We start from the raw sequence: 14672 nt of genomic DNA, 5'->3' as shown, positions 1-14672 counted from the left end.
TTAGATATATTGACGAAGGCATTGATTAACATTCATTCCTGCCTGGTGTGTAAGGCATGCAGAGAGAAGAGTAAGATGTGTTTCCTCCCTCAGAGGACTCCTGTCCTCATGGGGGAAACACAGACATGGACCTCCAGTGACCAAGGTGGCATGCTTCACAAAGCAGGTGACCATCCATCCGGGTGCAAAAGATGTGTTGAAATTTTCCACTTGAGAAGGGTGCATATAGCAGTCTGCCCCCAACAGTGGAAATATCACATGGAAGGAGATAGATACTCAAAAGATCATAACCAGATCAGAGAATATGGAGTGGGTCCATGCAGTTAGCAGGAATAAAAGAGTGGTAGGAAATAAAGATAAGAAAGGGGACGAGGACCACATCGTGAAGCGTCAGATTTGCTACCATAAGGCTTTGGGCTATATCCTGTAGCCAGTGGAGAGTAAATAATAGTTTTCAATTAAGTAGTTGATATGATTAAAATGGTGTTTTATTTTTTTACATTTAAATTCAATTTGTCAAGATATAGTATAACATTCAGTGGTCATCTCATCACGTGCCCTCCTTAATGCCCGTCACCCAGTTACCCCACCCCACCCATCTCCTCTTCTGTAACCCTTTGTTTCCCAGAGTCAAGAGTCTCTTATGGTTTGTCTTCCTCTCTAATTTTTCCCCACTCAGTTTCCCCTCCTTCCCTTATGGTCCCTTTCACTATTTCTTATATTTCACATATGAGTGAAACCATATAATGATTGTCTTTCTCTGATTGACTTATTTCACTCAGCATGATACCCTCCTGTTCTATCCTCATCAATGTAAATGGTACATATTCATCCTTTCTGATGGCTGAGTAATATTCCATTATACATATATTAAAATAGTGTTTCTGACTAGAGTCTCTAAACTATTTTGGCTGAACAGCCTTTATGTTGTTTTAATAAACATCCAACATATTTATACATATATATAAACTATACATACGTAGCACTATGCAGACATGATACAGATTACAAAATATGCACAAAACTATGAAGCTTGTGGTAATAATGACATAGCCTTTGACAATTTTGAATTTTTTGCAGTTTATAAATCAGGTCCGATTAAATTCCTGTTTTATGTCATAATGGAGCTGGAGCTAATTTAAGTGGAACAGAAGACATTTGAGTCCTGATGTTCTCTTGATCAGTTCAGGGAATTCGATCATTGCAGTGAACTTCCACTGTTTCTTCAAGCCTGGCATATTGCATATTTCACACAGAAACAATAGGATTGTTCTCCCAAGTCAGTATTAGAGGCCTAACTTCTTTCTTATTTATTAATATAAGACAAGTGCAAATTGGAGACTTACTGTTTTATTTGTCTCCCCATGGAACATTCTTTGCAGCCTGGGATACATGTGTCCACACACACCCAGGTTGGGTGGCTATGGCTGCAGCATGGAGAGATTGCAGAGTATGGGCAGGAGATCAACATGGACACCAACCAGGAGCTGCTTGTCTCTTGATAATTAGAGTAGAGATCAGCTAAAACTGAGATAAACCATTACAATCTAATTCAAATAATATGTTTCACCTCAGCCTCTTATAAATTAACAAAGAAAAATATGAAAAGTAATCATTATATTCCCCAAAGTTCCAGTATGCCAACGTTCCAAGCAAACATGGAACATTCCATGTTCCAAGCAAACGTGGGTTAGGATTATCTTGGAAAGAAAACTTTGGGACTGATCCTCTGGCCAATATCTTAGAAAGGACAAGACCCCTTAACTGGTGAGGAGACAGTGAGAATTCAACAGTCGATGACCTAAAAGAGGGCTTTGCCAGAACCTGGCCATGCTGGCACCCTGACTTCAGACTTCCAGCATCTAGAAAACTGTGAGAAGTAAATGTCTGTTAGTTTCAAGTGGTGTTTTGTTACAGGAGCTCAAATAGATTAGGACCAAGAACAAAGATCAACTGGAATATTTGACCTATGTTATCTGTCAGTATTTCAGAAGATGCCCAAGGAGGGACGCCAGGGTGGCTCAGTGGTTGAGCATCTGCCAACGGCTCAGGGGTGTGATTCCGGAGTCCCAGCCTCCCTGCATGGAGCCTGCTTCTCCTCCCTCTGCCTACATCTCTGCCTCTCTCTATGTGTCTGTCATGAATAAATAAAATCTTAAAAAAAAAAGAAGATGCCCAAGGAGACTGAGTTGGCATCCATCTCTCCGTCTCTCTACCCAACCCTTAGTCCTTCAAAGGAATATGGCTACTTCACTGAACATGCTGAGCTTCTCACATAGCAGGGAGTATCATACCCCTGCTTCACTTCTGCATTTACCTTTATTGTACAAATCTATAAATTGCTGTTTATGAATTGCATCAAGTACATGAAATATATTAATTAAGAGAAGGTTTGTTTCTTAATGTCATGTGAAGTATTAAAAGAGCTGTCTTGGAAGAAATGTTTATAAATAATCTATACCTAGACCATTTGCAACGAATTTTGTGCTCTCCAATTGCATTTGGACCTTGTTAATTTGTTGATTGGAAAATCACATCCCTTTTCTTCTGAGTGTGATGGTGGTAGCAGTTCAGTGAGACATTTCAGGATTTATAGTTTTTGAATTCTGACTTCCAGGCAATGTTGAAAGTAGGCTTTTTCTCATTGCTAAGTATCAGAATTGTGGCCAGTCTTTAGGCAAATACCTTTTTTTTTTTTTAAACTTTTTTTAAAGATTTTATTTATTTATTCATTCATGATAGACAGAGAGAGAGAGAGAGAGGAGGCAGAGACAGAGGGAGAAGCAGGCTCCGTGCCGGGAGCCCGATGTGGGACTCGATCCCGGGACTCCAGGATCACACCCTGGGCCAAAGGCAGGCGCTAAACCGCTGAGCCACCCAGGGATTCCCCAAATACCTTTTTTTAAAAAAAGATTTTATTTATTTATCCACGAGAGAGACACACACACACACACACAGAGAGAGAGAGAGAGGCAGAGACACAGGCAGAGGGAGAAGCAGGCTCCATGGAGGGAGCCCAACGTGGGACTCAATCCCGGGTCTCTAGGATCACGCCCAGGGCTGAAGGTGGTGCTAAACTGCTGAGCCACCCGGGCTGCCCTAGGCAAATACCTTTTGAAAGCTGCAACAGGATGAGGCACCTGGGTGGCTCAGTCAGTTAAACGATTGGCTTTCGATTTGGGCTCAGGTCATGATCTTGTGGTCCTGAGATTGAGCCCTTGTCAGGCTCCGCGCTCAGCATGAAGTCTGTTTGTCCCTTTCCTTCTGCTCCTCCCCTCACTTGCACTCTCTCTCTCTAAATTAAATAAATAAATAAAATCTTGAAGGTTGAAACAAGATGGAGCTACATGTGTATAAAGGTATACTCACCAAATCTTAGGGGAGGCTTTTTAAAGCTGACCCCAGGCATAAACCTGATGTGAGTTGGATGTTTTTATTACATCGATTCTTTACTTGGCTTTCAAACATCTGTTATTGGAATATGTCATGTTTCCACAATATTCTCTATATAGGAGCTCCCTTGGTCTCTGGAGGTGGGATGAGCTGACCACTTTCTCTGTGCACTTTAGTGAACCTTTGTAAATTGTTTCGCTTGGTCATTTCCTATCTTACTATTTAACTGTATTTTCTTCATGGCACTTAGCCATTTTTTGAGATGATTTTTTCATATACGCTGTGTTTGCTTTCTCCCTCCCTTCACTTAAATGTAAAACTGCATGAGGTCAGGGACCTTGTTTTCCTGTTCATCATCCTGTCACCAGTGCCAAGACAGGACCTGGTACAAATTGAATGATCAATACAAAGTCATTGATTATGTAAATAAATGAACTTCTATAATAGTACCTGATGTCATGTGCATTGTCATGAAGCATTTATTCAATGCAGTGCCCATAGTTAACAATATGGCATCGTGAAGTTTAAAATATGTTAAGAATATATATCTAATATTAAGTGTTCCAACCCTGCAAACCAGTAAGAAACAGACAAAAAACCCACAAAAGAACACAAGGAAATTTTGGGAGGTGATGGTTATGTTTAATATCTTATTGTAGTGATGGTATGACGGGAACATGCAAATGCACAAACTCATCTAGATGTATGCATCAAATGTGTGCAATTAAAAACATTTTTTAAAATTTATTTGAGAGAGAGGGAGAGGGAGGAGAGAGCAAAAAAGAAGCAGACTCCTCGTTGAGCAAGGACCCTGTTGCTGGGATCATGACCTGAGCCAAAGGCAGATGCCCAACTGACTGAGCCACCCAGCCACCCCATGTGTGCAATTTTTAGATGTCAGTTATATCCTAATAATAAAGTTCTTTTTTTAAAAGAAGCATTTGTTAAGCAGGACTGTGGTGTGTTGCACAATCCCAGTGGTGTGTGTGTGTGTATGTGTGTGTGTGTGTGTGTGAAGGACCATACCCTGCACAAAACAGACTGATACCAAGAAGACCTGACCAAATAGAAACTTGTGATCCAAGTTGCTCCTGAATAATGTGCCAGTCAATTCCTTTATATTTGGAATCATCTTGTAATAAGGATGTCTGGGTATTTCAGTAGATAAACCCTTTTGGGTGAAGATCCCCACAGAGCCCTCTGGGACTGAGTATCAACACTGCTCTGTGGTAAACAGCATTAGAGGCAGACAAACCACTCGTCATTCCCACATTTCATTCATGATCACAGCAAGACATTTAAAAAAATAGGCACAAGTATACAAAGTATTTAATTTTTTAAAAAGATTTTATTTATTTATTCATGAGAGACACACAGAGAGAGGCAGAGACATAGGCAGAGGGAGGAGCAGGATCCCTGTTGGGGGCCCTATGCGGAACTCGATCCCAGGAACCCTAAGGATCATGACCTGAACCAAAGGCAGATGCTCAGCCAAGTCACTCAGGCGCACCATATATATATATATATATTTTTTTTTAAATCAAATTGGGATTCAGTGCTGTCTAGTACTAATTTAGAGAGCTAAATTTAATTGATTTGGGTAGAGTAAAATGGTAATAATTGTTGGACACGGTATTTAAATTTTATTTCTTGAATTTCTTACTGCTTTTTTCATGTGAGAATTACCTTTGCAAATACGACATCATAGAAAACTTTTCAAAGAGCCCTTCCTTGCATTTTTCTCTCTGAGGGTACTAGTGTCTTGTGTTCAGGGATTGGTGACTGAGAAAGGCATAACGAGGAGATGAATGTGCTTCAACCTTAGAAGTGTCTCCAGCTACTAACTTTGTTCTTTCCCTCAGGCTGAACGAGGTGCATATAGAATATCTTGCAGTTGAATAATTTGGATTGCTTTTAGGCAAGAATTTTTGTGATGTTATAAAAATTGAGATCTAAAAGGAAACTTAACCTTCAGTTCATTCTTTTGATGTATTTTGCCCGAAGCATGGTGCTAGGACCTGTTATCTTAAATAGGCAATATAAAAATATCTTTCTAATTCACTCCTACAGTTGAAAGTTCCTCATGGATTGAAATTACTGTGATCTATCAAAATTTACTATGTTGTGGAAATAAAATAAAATCACATGTCAGGCAAGGAATGATGACAACAATGGACCAGCTTATTATGAAGCTTAAAATGAAAATGCTTTACTGGCAACACTATTGGACTTTTGAAAGATTGAGAATATGTGTCAAAATAGGAGAAGCCATAGTGCTGGTGTTTTATTTATTCCTATTGATGTGGCTGGTTTGCTCCATGGTTAAGATCAATTTTTTGGAATCCATAACAATTTTTGGTTTAATTGTATGTTGTTGTTTTTGTTGAGAGGAAATAAGATACCACAAGAGTCATCATTTTTTAAAATATTTTATTTATTCATGAGAGATGCACACAGAGAGAAGCCGAGACATAGGCAGAGGGAGAAGCAGGCTCCCCACAAGTAGCCTGATGTGGAACTCGATCCTGCACCTGGGATCACGCCCTGAGCCAAAGGCAGATGTTCAATTGCTAAGCCACCCAGGCATCCCAAGAGTTATCATTTTAAAGTGTACATTTCACGAGTGGCTTAGTTGGTTGAGTGTCTGACTCTTGACTTTGGCTCCAGTTATGATCTCTGGGTCGTGAGATTAAACCCCACGTGGGGATCCCCACAGGGCATGGAGTCTGCTTAGGATTCTCTTTCTTCCTCTTCTTCTGCCCCCATCCCCCCATGTGTGTGCTTGCTCTCTCTCTCTCAAAAAAAGTGCATTTCAGCAATTTTGAGTACGTGCACAAGGTTGCACAACTTACAGAATATTTCATTAATCCAAAACGATGAAACCACTAATATACTTTCTGTAGCTATAGATTTTCCTGTACTGGATATCCCATGTAAAGTGAGTCATATAAGGTGCCTGATTACTTCCGCTTAGCAAAAACGTCAAGATTTATCCATGTGGCAGCAAGTGTCAATACTTCATTTCTTTTTGTGGATGGATCATATTCCATTGCACAGCTGGCTATACCACATTTTATTATCCACTTATAAATTGATGAACACTTGCTTTGTTTCCATTTTTTGGCTATTATGAGTAATGCTGCTATGAACATTTGTGTACAAATTTTAGTGTCACATATGTTTACATTTCTCTTGAGTTTATACCTAGGAGTGGAGTTGCTGAGTCACATGGTAACTCTGTTTTACCTTTAAAAAAAAAGATTTTATTTATTTGTTAGAGAGAGAGAGAGAGAGTGCATGAGCTGGAGGAGGGGCTGAGAGAGGGGGAGAAGCAGACTCCCTGCTGAGCAGCCCCCCCCCCCCAACCTTGGTACTAGATCCCAGGACTCTGAGATCATGACCTGAGCCAAAGGTGGATACTTAATCCCCTGGGCCACTTGGGCGCCGTTATGTTTCACTTTTTGAGGGATCACCAAACTGTCTCCCACAGTGGTTGTGTAGTTTTTCATCCCCATCAGCAATGTATGAGGATTCTAATTTCTCCAAATCCTCATCAACACTTGTTATATTCCATTAAAAGAAAATTACAGCCAATCCTCATCCTCTGGGGTATGTCTCTTGATAGTGCCCTTTGTTCTCTCTGGCACCAGGAAAGCAGACTGTTGTTTTCCAAGGCTACTGGTGAGATGGGCAGGGGAGGATGGTACTAGAGAGTAGGTTAAACTACCACAAAGCCAGGCACCTGGGTGACTCAGTTGGTTGAGCACTGGACTCTTGGTTTTGGCATAGGTCATAATCTCAGGGTCATGAGATTGAGCCCTATGCCAGGCTCTGTGTTCACTGGGCAGTCTCTCTCCCTCTGTCCCTCCCCATCTCCTCTCTCTCTAAAATAAATACATCTTTTTAAAAAAACCCACCAGAAAATTTGCTGCTCTTATGACTATTTAGCTATTTTTTTTCTTGAACAAATACTCCTTGGGTTACTTCAAGTCTTTGTTTAATATCCAGAGCTCTGGGGATCCCTGGGTGGTGCAGCGGTTTGGCGCCTGCCTTTGGCCCAGGGCGCGATCCTGGAGACCTGGGATCGAATCCCACCTCGGGCTCCCGATGCATGGAGTCTGCTTCTCCCTCTGCCTGTGTCTCTGCCCCTCTCTCTCTCTCTCTCTGTGAGACTATCATAAAAAAAAAAAAAAAAAAAAATCCAGAGCTCTGAAAAAGTTGGTTCTGACAATCTTTGCCATTATTTTTTCATTGCTTTTATGAGGGGATAAGTTTTCAGAGGTTTTATTCAGACATTTTCACTGATACCACTTCAATTGTATGACTTACACTGCAGTGAGATCACTGCTTTGCCTTTGGTTATTTTCATATAGACTTGTCCAAGTCATGTGGATGCCATAGAGAAATTGACTCAAGCTTCTTTTAAATCTGTCATCACAGATTTTTCTTACTGGATATTATCCTTTTCTACTTTTATTATTTATAAAGTTTGGGAGCTGTTAAAAGCCTCAGAGGTCGGCTAATGGATTGATACTTCTGTTTCACACATGAGACAACTGGCACCTCTTGTAGAGTGAAGTGGATTGTCTGGCTTCTTCCTCTAGTTAGTAGTTGATCTTGTAGAAATACTCAGTACAACTCCTTCTTTGCAACTTTCCTGACTCTTATCACCCAGCCTTCTATATGTGATTTCCCTTTTCACTTGGGCATGTTGGCCAGTCCCTGTGAGACTTTGAAAATGATGAGATACCATAAGGCTATGCATAGTCCCACAACTATTCTCAGGGACTTGGCTTTGACCTTGGTATTATTTGGGGATTATAAAAATCCCCAGCGTCTAAGAAGCAGCCTGCAGTTTGAGCCATGTGAAATCTGTATGGTGGCAGATAAATTTCTGTCTAACTTTCTTTGCTTATGATTACTTCCCCTGTTTATTTCTACATAGCCAAAGAGAAAGAAAATGGTTTCAAAATAAAAATTTGGTGCTGGGGCAGCCCGGGTAGCTCAGCGGTTTAGCGCCATCTTCAGCCCAGGGTGTAATCTTGGAGACCTGGGATCGAGTCCCATGTCGGGCTTCCTGCATGGAGCCTGCTTTTCCCTCTGCCTCTCTCTCTCTCTCTCTCTCTCTCTTTCTGTGTCTCTCATGAATAAATAAATCAAATCTTTAAAAAAAATTTGGTGCTGTACTGTAGTTATATGACTGTACATTGGAAAGACTTGTTTTTAGGGTCCTTGGGCATATCTTCTGATTGGTGTTTGTATTAGTTTGCTGGGGCTGCCATAAAAGTACTACAGACTGGTGACTTACACAACAGAAATTTATTTTCTCACAATTTTGGGGGCTGAAAATCTGAGATCAATGTGTCTGCATGGTTGGTTTCTTCTAAGGCTTCTCTCCTTGGCTTGTACATGAATGCCTTCCCCCTTTGTCTTCACATTGCTTTCCCTCTGTAACTATGTCCTAATTTCTTCTTCTTGTGAGAAACCAAATATATTGGATTAGGACCCACTATACTGACCATCTTAACTTAATTATCTCTTTAAAGATCCTGTCTCCAGGCACCTGGATGACTCAGTTGGTTGAGTGCCTGCCTTCAGCTCAGGTCATGATCCCAGGGTTCTGGGATCGAGTCCCACATCAGGCTCCTGCTCAGTGGGGAGTCTCCTTCTCCCTCCAGCCTTCCTCCTGCTTGTAGTCTCTCTCTCTCTCACTCACTCACTCCTTCTCTCAAATAAATAAATAAAATCTTAAAAAAAAAGATTCTGTCTCCAAATAGAGTTACATTCTGAGATACTGGGGGTTAGGACTATGAGTTTGAAATCTATGAATCAAATTTTCTTCACAAAAATGAATAGGATACTATCAAAGCAAACACCATACTCTCTCTTCCCAAACTGAAAAAAGAATGAAAAAATGGAGCAGAATATCCAAGGGCTGTGGGACAGTTACAAAAGGTGTAACATACACAGAATGGGAAAAACAGATGGAAAAACTGAAAAAGAAGCAGAAGAGATACTTGAAGTGATAATGCTGAGAATTTTTTAAATGAATGTCAGTCACCAAGTAACAGAACTAAGAAGCTCAGATAATACCAAGCAGGATAAACACCAAAAAACCACATCTGTGCATATTATACTCAAACTACAAAAAAACAAAGACAGAAAGAATTCAGGAGGTTGGGGGGGGATTTCTCTCTAGAGGGACCCCTGTAAGAATTATATTGGACTCCTTGTCAGAAACCATGCAAACAAGGGAGTATAGTGAAATGTTTAAAGTATTTTTCTAAAGGATTTTATTTATTTGTTTATTCATTCATTTATTTACTTATTTGAAAGAGAGAGAGAGTGTGGGTCAGAGGAGGGGCAGAGGGTGAGGGAGAGGGACAAGCAGACTCCTTGCTGAGTGTAGAGCCTGACTGGGGGCTCCATCTCATGACCCTGAGATCATGACGTGAGCTGAAACTAAGAGTTGGTTGCTTAACCAACTGAGCCACCCAGATGGCCCTAATTTTTTTTTTTTTTTTTTAAAAGACCCAACAGTCTGGAATTCTGTATCCAGAGAAATCATCCTTCAAAAATAAAAGAAAGGGCAGCCCAGGTGGCTCAGCGGTTTAGAGCCACGGTCAGCCCAGGGCCTGATCCTGGGGTTCCAGGATTGAGTCCAACATCAGGTTTCCTGCATGGAGCCTGTTTCTCCCTCTGCCTGTGTCTCTGTCTCTCTCTCTCTGTGTCTCTCATAAATAAATAAATAAAATCTTTAAAAAAAAAGAAATAAAACTACTTTTTCAGACAAATAAAACTGAAGAAAATTGTTGATAGTAGACATGCCTTACAAGAAACGTCAAAAAATTCTTCACATAAGGAAAATGATACGTAAAAAAACTCAGATATACATATATGAAGTGAAATAAGATATTTTATCGTTACTATTATTAATTGATATCATAGATAATTATTCAAGAATAGCAAGAATATATTGGGTGATTTTTAGATAGAGATTTTTTTTTTTTTTTTTTTAGCAGGCTCCATGCAGGGAGCCCGACGGTCACACCCTGAGCCGAAGGCGGCACTAAACTGCTGAGCCACCGGGCTGCCCTAGCTAGAGATTTTTTAAAAATTTAATTTATTTATCTGAGAGAGAGAATATGCAGGAACAAGTAGAGGCAGAGGGAGAAGTAGATACCCCACTGAGCAGGGAGCCTAACATGAGGCTTGATTCCAGGACCCTGAGATCATGACCTGAGCCAAAGACAGCTGCCCAACGGACTAAGCCATCTAGGCACTCCTAGGAAGAGATTTTAAGTGAAATCAGTGACATCAATCTTATCAAAGATGCGAGAAAGGAATTGAGGAATATCCTGTTATAAAATACCTGCAATACCTATGAAGAGAGTATGGTATTATTTGAAAGTGAATTTTGATTAGTTGTTAATAAATACTGCAAGTCTATGGCAGCCAGGAAAATAATTTAAAAAAGAAATGTAATTGATATGTTAGAGGGCAAAGAAAGTGGAATCATGTAAAGTGCTCAATTAAAACTAGAGAGGCAGAAAAAGAGGGGAAGATTAAAGCAAAAGAATGAAAGAAAGGCAACAAATAGAAAGCAGTTATAAATATGTAGATTTTAATCCAAAGTATCAATCATTACTTTAAATGTGAATGGTCTAAATACACCAATTAAAAAGACAAGGACTGTCAAAGTGGATAAGGAAACAAGGCCCAACTATATTTTATCTGTAAAGAAGCTGTTTAAAATATAAGGACACAGATAGATAAAGAGGGAGGGGCTGTAGAAAGTTCTACCATGCTAACATCAATATAAAAAAAACTGGAGTAACTATGTTTCAGGCAAAGCAGACTTCAGAACAACGAAAATTATTAGGGTTAAAGAGAGGTATTACATAACAAAAACAGGGTCAATTCTCTAAGAAGTCAGAACAGTCCTTAAAATGCATGTCCCTAACAACACAGCATCAAAATGCATGAAGTAAAATATTGATAGGACTGATTATGACTCTGGGAAGCTTGGGTGGCTCAGTTGGTTAACTGTCTGACTCTTGATTTCTGCTCAGGTTGTGATCTCAGAGCAGCAGGATAGAGCCCTGCATCAGACTCCATGCTCAGTGGGGAGTCTGCTGGGGATTCTCTCTCTCCCTCTCCCCTTCCCGCCACTTATGCTCATGCACTCTCTCTCTCAAATGAAAAAATAAATCATACAAAAAAAATAACTGATCATTACTCATCCCATGGACAATAACAGAATAATAAAGGAGTTTTGTATGCAACTCTATGACAGAAGTTTGGTAACTTAGATAAAACGGACCGATTGGACAGAACCACCAAAACTCAAACAAGAAGAAATAGATAATCTGAACAGGGGGATATCTATTACTGATTTGGAATCACTATTTAATAAAATTCCCAAACTGAGAGCACCAGTTCTAGATGGTTTCATTGGTGAGTTTTACTAAACACTTAAGAAGAAATGACACCAATTCTCTATGACCTCTTACAGAAACTAAAAGCAGAGAACACTTTCTAACACATCCTATGAAGCTAGCATTATACTAACCTCTCCCCACCCCAAACCAGTTAAAGGCATTATTAAAGAAAAGGAAACAGGGCAGCCCCAGTGGCTCAGTGGTTGGCGCCGCTGTCAGCCCAGGGCGTGATCCTGGAGACCAGGGATCGACTCCCATGTCGGGCTCCCTGCATAGAGCCTGCTTCTCTCTCTGCCTGTGTCTCTGCCTCTCTCTCTCTGTCTCTCATAAATAAATAAATTAAAAAAAACTTTAAAAAAAGGAAACAATAGGCTCACATCTCTTCTGAGCATACATGTGAAAGTCCTCAACAGAATATTAGTAAATTGAATTTAACAGTGAATAGGAAATTATATATCATGACTAAGTAGGATACATCCCAAATATGCATGGCTAAAATCCAATAATATCAGAAGCTGGTGAAGATACAGAACGATAGGAACTCTTATTCATTCCTGGTGGGAATACAAAATGGTACAATCACTTTGGAAGATAGTTGGGCAGTTTCTAAGCATGGTTGTCTCAGGAAACTCCTTAGTATTTACCCAGATGAGTTGAAATCATACCTGTTAATGCACACAAAAACCCTGCACATAGATGTTTATAGCAGTCTTATTCATAGTTGCCCAAAGTGGAAGCAATAAAAAAGTTCCTCAATAGGGAATGGATAAACAAACATTGGAACATTCATACAATCTAATATTATTCAGTGACAAAAGGAAATGAACTATCAAACCACAAAAAGATATGAAAGACTCTTAAATTCATATTAGTAAGTTAAGTAAGCCAGTCTGACAGAAATACATACATATGTGTGTTTATGTGTATATATATATATATATGTACATATATATTAAGATTTATTTATTTATTTTAGAAAAAGAGAGAGCGGGGGGTGGGGAAGGGCAGAGGGAGAGGGAGAAAGAAACTCAAGCAGACTCCGTGCTGAGCATGGAGCCTGACTTGGGGCTTGATCACGACCTGAGCCAAAACCAAGAGTCAGACTCTTTTTTTTCTTTAAAGATTTTATTTATTTATTCATGAGACACACACACACACACACAGAGAGGTAGAGACATAGGCAGAGGGAGAAGCAGGCTCCATGCAGGGAGCCCAATGTGGGACTCAATCCTGGGACTCCAGGATCATGCCCTGGGCCAAAGGCAGACACTCAACCATTGAGCCACCCAGGCGGCTCCAAGAGTCAGACTCTCATTCGTCTCTATCACCCACATGCCTGCCAAACACATAGTTTATTATTTCAGTATATGTCATTCTGGAAAACTATAGAGACATAAAAAACTATAGATATAATAAAAGAGATCAATGTTTACAGGGGTTGGGGGGAAGAGAGGAAGGATGAAGATATGAAGCAGAAGGCAGTGAAACTATTCTCTAATACTATAATGGTGGATATATGAAATTGTACAACCTTACTGTAAGCTGTGGATTTTTATTTACTAATAATATACTAATATTGTATCATTAACAAATGTACCGTATTGAACCAAGTTGTTAACAATAGAGGAAACTATGGGGGAGAGGAGTGTATGGGAGCTTTGTATTATCTGCTTGATTTTTCTGCAAATGTAAAACTGCTCTAAAAGTAAAGCCTATCAATTATAGCAGACAAAAATATTAAAAATATCAATACAGGTTTAATTTCAGTTTGTCAATAACATACTCAGAAATCCATTTCATTGAAACAAATTCCAGTTTTGAAATTATCGGATTGTCCAAAAGAGGGTGCCAAAGACTTACAAAGATGTCTTCTTTGGTTTTGCAAGAGGAAGTTAAAGAATAAAATAGAATTAATAGAATAAAAAAACAGAAGACTGTAACATAAGTCAACAGGCATTACACTTACTATAACTGCCCATAACTTCTATCTTCCTTAGGACTCAGATCTATTACCTTTGTTCTTTGGTGCTGCTTCTTTGTTGTCTATGAAAGTGTAATGCACCCTGATGATGCACAGCTGTGACCTGGACTTCAAAGAGACCTGAAGGAAATTGGGTTAGCACAATTGCATTTGGACCCTATTTTAAGCAACTATAGACATACGCTTGTAAAAATGGAATTTAAATGGGATTTTTACAAATGTGTAAGTCTTTTCCAATTTATAATATTTGTAGTGATATAAATTTGGAGATTCTTTTCACTTTTTGACAATAGCCTTTAAGACTTCAATCTTGAATTTCTCTGTTTCTAGCACCTTAAGTTAAGGAGCCTATAAACTGGTGATGTATCAACACCTGTATCAACACAATTCATTCTTCAAGATATCTTTTGATGAAGAATTTTGTCACTGATAGAATCTCCTTGTTAGGGCAACAATATTACAGGTAAACTCAGTTTATTTTGTGTTATATTGCCTTTTTTATTTTTAAAACATCTTTACTTTTTGTTGGTTGCAGAAGTGTAAAAAGGTAGTATAGGGATGCCTGGGTGGCTTAGTGGTTGAGTATCTATCTGTCTTTAGCTGAGCTTGTGATCCTGGGGTCCTAGGAAGGAGTCCTGCATTGGGCTCCCCGCAGGAAGCCTGCTTCTCACTCTGCCTGTGTCTCTGACTTTTTCTGTCTCTCAAGAATAAATAAACAAAATCTTTAAAAAAAGTAGTATTAAAAATACATTTTTAAAATAATAAAATTTACAAAGTTTAAAGTGAAAACTTACTAATCTCACTTGAAGAGATAAAGCATCCAGAATTTGTTATGCAAAGTTCTAAACATTTCTACA

This window comes from Canis lupus, chromosome 5, assembly GCF_003254725.2.
Source record: "Canis lupus dingo isolate Sandy chromosome 5, ASM325472v2, whole genome shotgun sequence".
Lineage (NCBI taxonomy): Eukaryota > Metazoa > Chordata > Mammalia > Carnivora > Canidae > Canis > Canis lupus.
The sequence above is the reverse complement of the archived record's forward strand: the minus strand, read 5'-3'. Positions refer to the sequence as shown.